Here is a 10,896-nt window from a genome sequence, read left to right on the forward strand (position 1 = left end):
CCCCACGAAATATCTGCATAAAAATTAAGTTTTTACGGCAACTTATAATTTAACTTTAATAATAGAAAACACATATATAGCACCCTATAAAAGAAGTCGTTATAACATAGTTATAAAATTCTAAGCAGTGATACTTACAGACCTCCCATTGTGATGGAAATTTCATTATGAAGATGGCGATTTCCCTTCAACGTCCTTTTCTTGTGTGCACGGATATTTATTGTCCATAATAGCGTTGTCAGGCTTCATTGCTTCTTATTTAATAGTAAATTTGATCTATTTTTTAGCCAACTTCATAAACAAGGAGGTTATAAATTCGTCTGTATTTTTTGTGTGGTACCAAGTAACTCCGCTCCTGGTCCTCCGATTTTAAAAGTTTTTATTTTAATTTGAAAGGGAATGCTTACAGATGGCTTCAATTATTTTTATTAATTTTTAGATTAGAAGGCTAGTAGATTTTGAGTTTGTTACATATGCTATAAGGGATAGTTTAGACAAAGCGCAGTAGTCACTCTATTACAGATGTTTTGTAGTTTATTTATACTATCTTTGTTTAACATATAGGCGACTTGACCACTAAAACAATTATTTATTTTTCTTATTTATTCTGTTTTCAATACTGAGTACAGTTTTGTACATCATTCATAATCTTTCTTATATTGTACGCATATGGTCATGATAAATTATTAATAGAATGTAAAACGAAAGTTTTGAATACTGCTTAAACATTTGAATTCAGAACTTTTGTAACGTGACTGTGCATTTATTGGTGCTATTACTTTTCTGAATCTTTTCGCATCACATTTTACAATGTTACATCACAGGCTTCGGACTCTGGCAATAAAAGGAATAATAATTCACATTTATACTACCTATTTGAATGCGAATATTTAGGTCGTTTCCAGTACAAACTTGTGATCTCTGCCTATTTTTTCATTTTACAAAAAGCCTGATTATTATTTTAATTGCCCTTAAAACTTAGTATACACGTTCTATGTTTAATGCATAGAATTGAATTTACTTTATGATGCTATTAACATTTCTAAGAAATATTTAGTTAGTGGAAATAAAGCGGCATTTTCCAGTACTGCTTAGAATCTCTCGTAGTTGCCTTAAGCTTTCACCTTTAAAGGAGCTTCTGTCTCGCAAGTGCGCTTCATGTTTTAAACATCCTTTGATAGTTGCTTTTCCTATCTGTTATTTCACTAAAATTCTCTTTTCAGTATAAAGTATATAAAATATTTTATAATTTAAAAAATATATGTAGATGAGAGAATAAATTAACGATATGACAAAAAAAAATTGTAGGAAAATTCGTTTATTCAGTGCTACGTCGTAGTACCGTAGAATTATGGGCTACGACTTTACATAACCTATAGTTACCCGTAGACATATTATAGCAGTAGCGATAAAAGGGCTTAAAAATTATTAATAGAATTTTTGTACTTATACTGCTATAGCAGCTATAGCTATAAGTAAAAAATAGGTACAGCTACGTCGTAGCAATATATCCGTAACCGTAACATTATAGGCGTAGGTTTAAGTGTTAAAATCAGATGATGTTCAATGTAATACCAACATTATAATATTGCTCTATGCTTAATCAAAATAGTTATTTTAGTGTACAGATCATCATCAGCTCACTATAAGTCCCCAATGAGGGACTCGAAGCCTACCATAAGTTAGCAGTGACTAGGCCATAATCAACCACGCTTGCTCAGTATGGATTGGTTGGACCTTCATCACGATGTATTCCTTCAACGTGAGAAGTCGGATATATGTACGTATATGTAAATCGAACATAACTAAAGATACATTGGTACATGTCGAGTTTCGAACCCAGGATCTGTAGATTATAAGTCAAGTGCTTAACTCCTGGGCTACCGACGCTTACAGATAAGTTTCCTTAATTACAAACCCTGAGTGTCTCTAACGCGGGGATCGTATGCCAGCAAGTTGATTACGATTTTCGCCGGAAAACATTACCGCCAGCAATCTAGGTCAGACACATTTCTCCTCGTTTTTCGGCGTCATTGTCTTGGCCCCTATGAAGAAAAGATTCTTACAATATAATATTAGGTTCTCAGATGTCAACCACTACGATCCATTTGGTGAAATTAATACTTTGGTTTGTTTGTTCAGTTAGTAGATGTGACATTAAGTTGGATCATGTCCTATAATATTAAGTTATCTGAACTTATATAGAAAGCTTTGGTGTTGTGTAGGTTTAATTACTCATTTATTTATGATTATAATTATTTTATACCACGAACTTCAAATAGAACGTATTCGCTATTTTTATACGTTTCATTTGTTTTTAATATGTTTTTTTCTATAAATACTTTTTGTATTTGGTGGGTTGGCATAAAGCTTTTTAAATGTCAAACATGTAAAAGGTTTTTAAGACGGAGTGGAAAATGCATAGTAGATACTTGACCTTAAATGGAAAGCTTAAAAATAAACTAATCGATTGTGCTACAACCAAACAACAATCACAAAAAAATAAAGCAATATTGAATTGCTTTTTACGCAAACATTTCCGATTGTGTTTTTTTTTAATCTGCAGGGAAATCAATGAAAAATATCCCTCATTATACATAGCACATAAATATGGATATAAGTATTTATGTAAATAGCATCCTTGTAGTGAGTTAAAGAGTACTCAGAATGCAAACGGCAACCAGTAGCCTAACATTGATCCAAGCTCTCGGCCTCACGGCGCTTAATTAAATCTTGTGTCGTCGCTTTGACAAGGTTTCGTTACTCTTCCAATGTACCAAAGTGAACAGACAAAATTAACTTAACTCCCGATAGTGCGAATCAAGTTTGTTAAGAATGAAAATTAAATAAGGAAAAGTCGTCGCACTATCGAAATAAAATATAAAAGAATCCGTCTTTTTATTTTAAAGAATAAATAGTTTATTTTATGTCAAAAATTAATGTCATAAGTTGGTAAGTTTAGCTTTCGTCCGCGGCCTTGTCCGCGCGGAATTAAAAATAAACTTAAAAAGTTGCCTATGTGATTTTCCAGACTATGATCCGTTGAGCTGTTTTGAAGATATCTACGAAAAAACATCCATCCATTCATCTATCCATCTAAACATCCGCATTATAATATTAGTATGATTAATTGAAGTAATGAGGGTACGAAAGGTGCATTTAATTTACAAAAACCTTTAGATATATTAATCCAGCAAACCAGCAAAGTTTTGAATATTTGAGTAGATCGAGGATCTTAGTTAGTTCAGTGAGATTAAATTCTAAGTAACGGAAGTCGCCTTAAAATTAATCCGGGTTATTACCACTACGTTGCGGTGTTGATTAGTTCACCTTTGAGCTTTTAAGGTTGAACAGCAAAAAGGCTTCATAGATATTACGCGACGCAAAATTAAATTAATTTTACGTCACTAATTATATACTTCAGGTATGTTATATTACTTCATTTAGAAATTATATGTAGTTATTAAGTCTTTAAAGCTTGACTATACAAATCTACAAATAAAATCATATGTGTAGCGTTCGTTGCGTTATATTTGGCTCGTTGACGTACCGACACGTGTTGCCGGTCCAAAAGTCTGTCATCGACTGACGTCCCCTCTCTCCGACATGTACATATGGCGTGTGCGCTCGAAACAAACAACATTACGTTTATGCATACACTACATCATGTATGTTCTTGTAAGACGACATTGTTACAACAGCTTTGGTGAATAACAATTCTTCGTAACTGATTCTTCATACATCTACTTTTAACATTAAAAAAATGTTTAATTTCTCCTCTTGTTCACTTTTTCTTCACTGTCAATAACAAGTAACGAGCTTGAATATTTATTGATTGCTTATTGAAAGCTTAATATCGTATAGAGGCAAAAACAAAAGTCATACTCTTTTAATCTTTATACTCGTAGTATTTTGGTTCAACATTTCATCACATTAAATTGTTTTTAACATGTAAATATATTAAAGAACATACAAAGCTCATTTTATTCACATTTCTTGCGTGAATTATGGTCCCCAACATCCTTGACCCGTTACGGCGGAAATGAAATAAAAGAAAGGGAAGAAAAGGGATCTTTGTTTTTCATATCTACTCAAGATGATAGCAATCTTGTGACCAAAATGTGTATGAAGGAGATTCTTCGCTTTAATGACACTCTTACGATTGTTTTATGTTGTTTGTTAAAATTGTACATAAAGAAAGGAAAATTTCACCATAATAATTTAGGATTTATTATTTGAATACTACATTTGTGCGAAGAAGTTATTTTAAGTGAATCTAGGATTTGAAATTATTAATACGTGTAAAACTCTACTTCCTATAAAATTACGTCGTACTTTTTCAGTCTAACAGAATTTTTGGGACAGTAGCTCTCGATTTTCGTGACACCAAACTGTTCAAATTACCCTAAGCATTGTGGGATAGACAAAATAAATTACAGTTGATCTCCTTCGAGCGAAACCAACACTAATAAACCAAACCTTTTAAATTACTTTTACAATACAAAAAACAAGGATTAAAGTTCAATTTGTTCATAATACTGTCTTGTTTTACTTGTCTAAAAATATAAAACTCTCTTCGAGACGTTCCAAATGGTAAAAATTTCAATCGAGTCGAACGTGTACTGAATGTTGAAATGCGAAATCTTAATTCTTTTCTAAGGCCAATAAATTGGGAAGGGCCAATCATTCAACAGGTTCGTCTTTATTGCTTTTTCTCAACCATGTTAGAGCTAGACTAACTATGTATGTATAGTTTAAGTACTTACTTCGATTATGTATTTTTGCTTGCAACTTCATCAGAGTGGAAGTTAAAAAAATAGTCTACGTTTAACGAGTGGAACCCCTAATATCTGTAAAAGTGACAACAACAGTTCAGCTATTTTAGAAATTACCCAAAGTGGACAGACGAAAATGTTAAAAATTGTTTTTTCGTCATGAGTAACGCATTTTTTTTAAATAATAAATACAAATATTCCAAAATTTATTAACTATGCAGATTTCTGCGCTGTACAAAAATATTCTCTTTACATTATCAACTGTGTAGAAATTAGAATTATCGAAATTCAAATGGCGTAGCGTCAGATATTATTAGTATTTACCAGCATTGATAATCCGTACATAATTGGGACTACATCTTTAATTAGATTATATTAATACGATTATTGCTATTGACAATTATTACGGCTTAATACCCAAATGCTAACTAAGTCGCGGTAACATGATCCTTGTTAATGTGTGAGATGACATACACATGTATCGTCAGTGGAAACCCACATTTGCTGTCAAATTTTTGACGATAAAATGAATTAATTAAGAAACACGCATGACCCACTTTAAGGCGGTTTGTGAACAGAACATAAACTGTCGAGATGCTTCATAATCAGTTTTTATAAAGATGAGATGCGGTAATATCTTTTCACTTAAAGCTTTTCAAAGTTTAAACGGGAAAAAAGCTTTTGATATTAATTTTTTAAAATTTTAGTTTAAAAATCATAACATTCGTTATATCCTGTAATTGTAATAAGTAACAAAAAGGCATGATTCGCTTCCAACCTTCAAGAGACAAACTCGGTTTAGAGAGAGACCTCTATAAGCGAGAAAAAATCGCGGTCCCTTGGACTCTCGCTCATCTAGGTTCGACTGTATACATCCATATTGTTCTAGTTAAGAGGTATATAGCATTGTGTTGGAAGAGGGATATCATTTTCACAGTTGTATTTGCTGGCAAACGGCTCTTTTTTTATGAACAAATACAAAAGTGGGGAGCGCGGTTTGTTGGCGTGTGAATCGTTGAATCCATTGTTACGTTGCCCTATGATTGTGAATAGACGATTTACATTGTTATTTCTATCTATTAATAATTATAGGAATGAAGTTTATGTTTTTCAATTAACTATTCAAAAATATAGTACTTAGGTACTTATTTATTTAATAGGCTATGCATATATGATGTGTAGTAATTTTCTTCAGAACATTCGTGATATATATGACAGATTAATATATCAGTTTTAGACAAATAACCAGATTCTTATAGCAATAGTAAAAAACACATCACGTTTTTGGACCAAATCTTGAAATGACCCAAATCGACACATGTTTACGACTCAACATAAAAATAAATAATTCGTGCGAACACTGTATTGGCAACTCCCTTGTCTGTTATGTGTCTTTTGGGACACCTCTAAAAAATGGATCACAATCTTGGAATCCTTACACATATTTTAAACTTTTCATGTATTTCGGATGATATACGTATAGGCTTAATAAAGTTATTAAGTTATCAAGACTTAAAGAATCTTTGTTGTCGATTGCGCAACAAAATCTATGGATCGAAGTTTGTAATGTTGACAAGGTGTAAAAACAAAACTTAATTGGCTGTGGGCCAGTAACATCTGCCGGATTATACTGCGCAGTCAAACTCAGCAAACTGCATGCCTTGTAACGTTCAAAAACAAAATAATACTACTAGTTGACGTGAATCCAAATAGTACAATCACGATATTTGCACAATTTTTCAACAAAGAGGCTGCAAATATTTAAAAGAATAAGCTTACGAATTTAACTATGACATTATTTTAAGTAAATAATACAATAAATAGTCACAATTTAAGGCTAAGCTTGAAAGTAATGGATATTTTAAAATCTATTAACATTCTTTTGTTTTTTACAATGCAATAGTTCTTTCATTTTCAAATAAATGGAGTTGTATTTACAAACTTTGTTAAAGAATAAACAAAGCTAAGTTTGCTTTGAGGAACTATGTTGAGTTTAGTTTTTACGCTTTAATCAAAAGTTAGTCACTATACTACAAGATTGCGGAGTTTAAAACTGGATATTTAAGTAAGATTTTCTAAATCCATGAGATGTTTTTTACAAAAATATAGGTATTTTTTACTATCTTTTATATGTGTTTACAGGAATGGCCTGAAATATGTAATGTTACATACAAAGAGAATCACTTTATAATATAACGATATTATTTTCTTATGATATATTACATCTCTCGACTTTTATTAAGATTATTTTCATACCTCCAAAAATAGGATACCCTTATACAATTCACGGTAAGACCCGTCAAGCCATTCAGACCTACGTCAAATAACTGAATTAATTTCTGAACGTCTGTCCAAAAAAAAGCTTGTGGAATACCAACCATCAAAACCATGATTTTTTTATGTTGTATTGATCCACCCAAATGACACAATGGTACTGCTGGGTAAGATAATATTTGTTGGTAGTTATAACTATTCATCATCATCAGCTCACTATACGTTCCCACCGAGGGGCTCGGAGCCTACCCTAAGTTAGGGGTGACTAGGCCATAGTCAACCATAGTTATAACTATTAAACTAGTGAAATTTTTAACTTACCTACCGTTTCATTTCATAGCGTAGTACCAAAGTGTCTGGACAAACCCGCAATGGGTTTATAGACACTTTTATTTTAAATTTGTATTTTATTCCTTGTTTATATAAATAAATAAATAAAGACTAATAGAAATTCTATCATATTTACGATTCTTACTTAGTTATTCGTAGTCTAAAGTAGTAGTTGCTGTCTAAAATATAAACAAACACCCAACACTAAAATTTCGGGCAACGGTGTGACAAAACTGACCTCTCTGGCCAGAGGGCTGAAGTTTGTAAATTAAATTTCATACAAATATTATTGTTATTACATACCACAAACAACACAAGATTTTACATAGACAATAGTCATAACATAGACATGCATAGAGACTTTTACTTTTATTATTTCTACTCTAAATTTTTTCTATCGTATCCTAAACATGTTTCCTTCGTTACACGCTTTTAAAATAGCATACAAAATGACTTTGGTTACAACGGGTTATTTAATATGACACCTCATATCCCTAGTCTTATCCCGCTTCTGTAGGGTTGGCGTGTAAGGTAATTAAAACCCTAATGTTTTGGCTAAATTTTTACGGCCTTCCGCGTGCTTGGAAAACAAATTTACATTAAATATTTATCTATACTTATATTATAAAGCGGAAGAGTTTGTTTTTTTAAACGCGCTAATCTCAGGAACTACTGGTCCGATTTGTAAAATTATGTTTTTGTTGGATAGTCCATTTATAGATGACGGCTTTAGGCTATATAACATTACGCTGCGATCAATAGTTTTTTTTTTATTCGGCGCAGACGGAGTCGCGGGCGACACCCCCTTTTTATAAATTAAGTAAGTATAGCTAAGCACATTATACATGAGCTTTATAGTACTAGCATTGTCCAAGTCACTCCGCCCTATTATTGCGCTTTACCTACACTGAATAGTTAATGTAAAAGTTTAACATTTACGTAAAACGGTCCTTGTAACTTAAATTCGTTTAAAACAAGGCGACGGCGTAGGCGGTCATTTATATTCCCTTCCATTTGCCAACGGGCCCCTGAAGCAATTACAACTTTTTAAGCGACTTTTAACATGTTCAAATGAAACGTTAAATCTTTATGATTGTGTGTACTTAGGCTCACAAGGATTATTTAATCTTCAAACAGAAACAATGCTTGTATTTGTATAGGGTAGCTACTAAGTATATTACATTTATACAGCTTAAGTACCAATTTTCACTAACGAACAGTCGCGTGACTCATAGCGTTTTACTAACTACTTTACTCGAGGGCAGCCGCGCGCGGGCTGAGTTCTGCGAGCTTTCGTTAGTGGAAATAGGCACTAAAGAAGTACAAACATTTCGTAATATACGTATGAATTCGCCCTTGTAGAGCTCAGATAAAGGTTTTGCGGCAACACATATTCGGGCAACAATCTTGCGCTTATATTATTGAATAACATAGTTATTAATATACAAAATTGTTTTTACTTATGTTGGTTTGTATACAAAAAACTTAAAGATAAATTATTTGCGTCAAATGGATTTTACGGGCGGTGTAAGTTGATTATTGTTTTTTTATGCAATAAATATAGAATAATAACATACTGTTGATACTGGCAGGTTAAAATATGGAACAAAAGAAACATAATACTTCCAAATACTGCTAGACGACGTTCCAGTATTACTTTCTAGGGATCGTAGTTAAAATGAGTCAGATTCCAGACAAACAGCTGTCTATGTTTTTGTTACTTCCAATTAAAACTTTGACCGAAAATTTCACTGTTTTGTTCAGTTTATAAGTTAAAATAATTACTGATTAATTTGGTTTTTGTTCAGTTGAATCAACGAGGATTCAATTTTTTTAGATCGAATCGTTATTATATAAAGTAAATTCACATATATATATATATGCCGAGGATATAAACTCAAGCAGACTACAGAATAGACAAAATAATGTTTTAAATTTTACGAATTCACTTGATTTGGAAATTGACGGACTTTGATCAATTTCTTTTTGTGTACTTTAGAACGACTTTTATCTAAAAAGTAAAGAGATATCACAAAAGTAAAAACTCTATTTGATGACAGTCCATTTTGCACTGACCTTGGTACATTTCTTTATTCTATAGGCTTATTGACACGTGAATTTACTTTTACAAAACCAAAATTTGACATCAGAAATCTTACTAATATAAATGCGAATGTTTAGATGGATGGATGGATATTTGTTTGAAGTTATCTCTAGAACGGCTGAACGGATCTCGATGAAATTTATTATACATACTAGCTGTCGCCCGCGACTCCGTCCGCGTGGGATTAAAAATAGATGTTAGCCGATTCTCAGACCTACTCAATATGGTCACAAAAATTCGGAGGAGTATAGGAACGAAAATTGTGACACGAGAATTTTATATATATATATATAGAACATAGTCTGGGAGAACACATAAGCACACTAATTATATTTGTCTTTTAATTCCGCACAGACGGTGTCATGGGCGACATCTAGTGTTAAATAATATATAATTCAGTACGAAAAATATAATAGACACACAATTTTTGGATTGTACATTTATAACACTACATAGGCACATTTTAATTACAATTTAATAAATATACGTTATAAAGGTTCGCCGAGAACTTGCCACTCTGTAGATTATACATCGAATTGTTTGTATTGAATTTGTCCTCGTTGCCAGAGTATCAATATTTGTTCATGGTAGGCAACAAATGATGTTTCGATATTTCGTTTTCGTTGTTGTTTTGTTGTGTGTAACTTCAGCAAATTGAAAAGCTTTATCGATTTGTTTATTTTGCTTTCCAATTGTTAGGTATGGAATATTTATCTTGTTATACATTTGATTGTTGTTTTAGTTTAATTAGTAAATAATTGAAAAACATATATAAGCTTTTATACAGCTTTTTGGTATTTTAATTACCTAATAACAGATGTTGCTTTCGGAAAAAAAATTGTTCAAAATACTTACCTCATTACTAATAATAATACAGGCTTTGAGTCGACATATTAGTTACAATTTGAGGGATTTACAGTTTTCAATTCTTCCAATTTTGTAAGAAAAACTTTAAATAAATAATGCCTAAGTATCAAGTCAAATTAAGTTTCTAAAATTAAGATTCCTTTAAACTAACATTTTATAATTTGACAAGCAAGTCATCATCCATTTTATAATTTAACTGGAAATGTAAAACTTTGTCAAGTGTACTGTAGATTTAAATTCTAACAATTTGACCACAAAAATAATTAAATGCTTATAAAGCAATTCTGCACAGCGGGCCACAATTATTTAAATTACGGAAGTTTCGGACTTGAATTGTTTGAATAATTGTTGTCTAAGAGGGACAACGAACTGAGCTATTTATATTTGAATGCTTGAAGTTTCGTAAACGTTTAATACTGCAATTAACATAATGTCTTTAAAAAAATCACATATTCTTCGTATATTCGTCTAGCTGTCGCCTGCGACTCCGTTCGCGTGGAATGAAAAAAAAACTTATTTAGTTCCCGGCAATTATTCGAATATTTC

The sequence above is a fragment of the Papilio xuthus genome, unplaced genomic scaffold (assembly GCF_000836235.2).
Source record: "Papilio xuthus unplaced genomic scaffold, Pxut_1.1 DF825928.1, whole genome shotgun sequence".
NCBI lineage: Eukaryota > Metazoa > Arthropoda > Insecta > Lepidoptera > Papilionidae > Papilio > Papilio xuthus.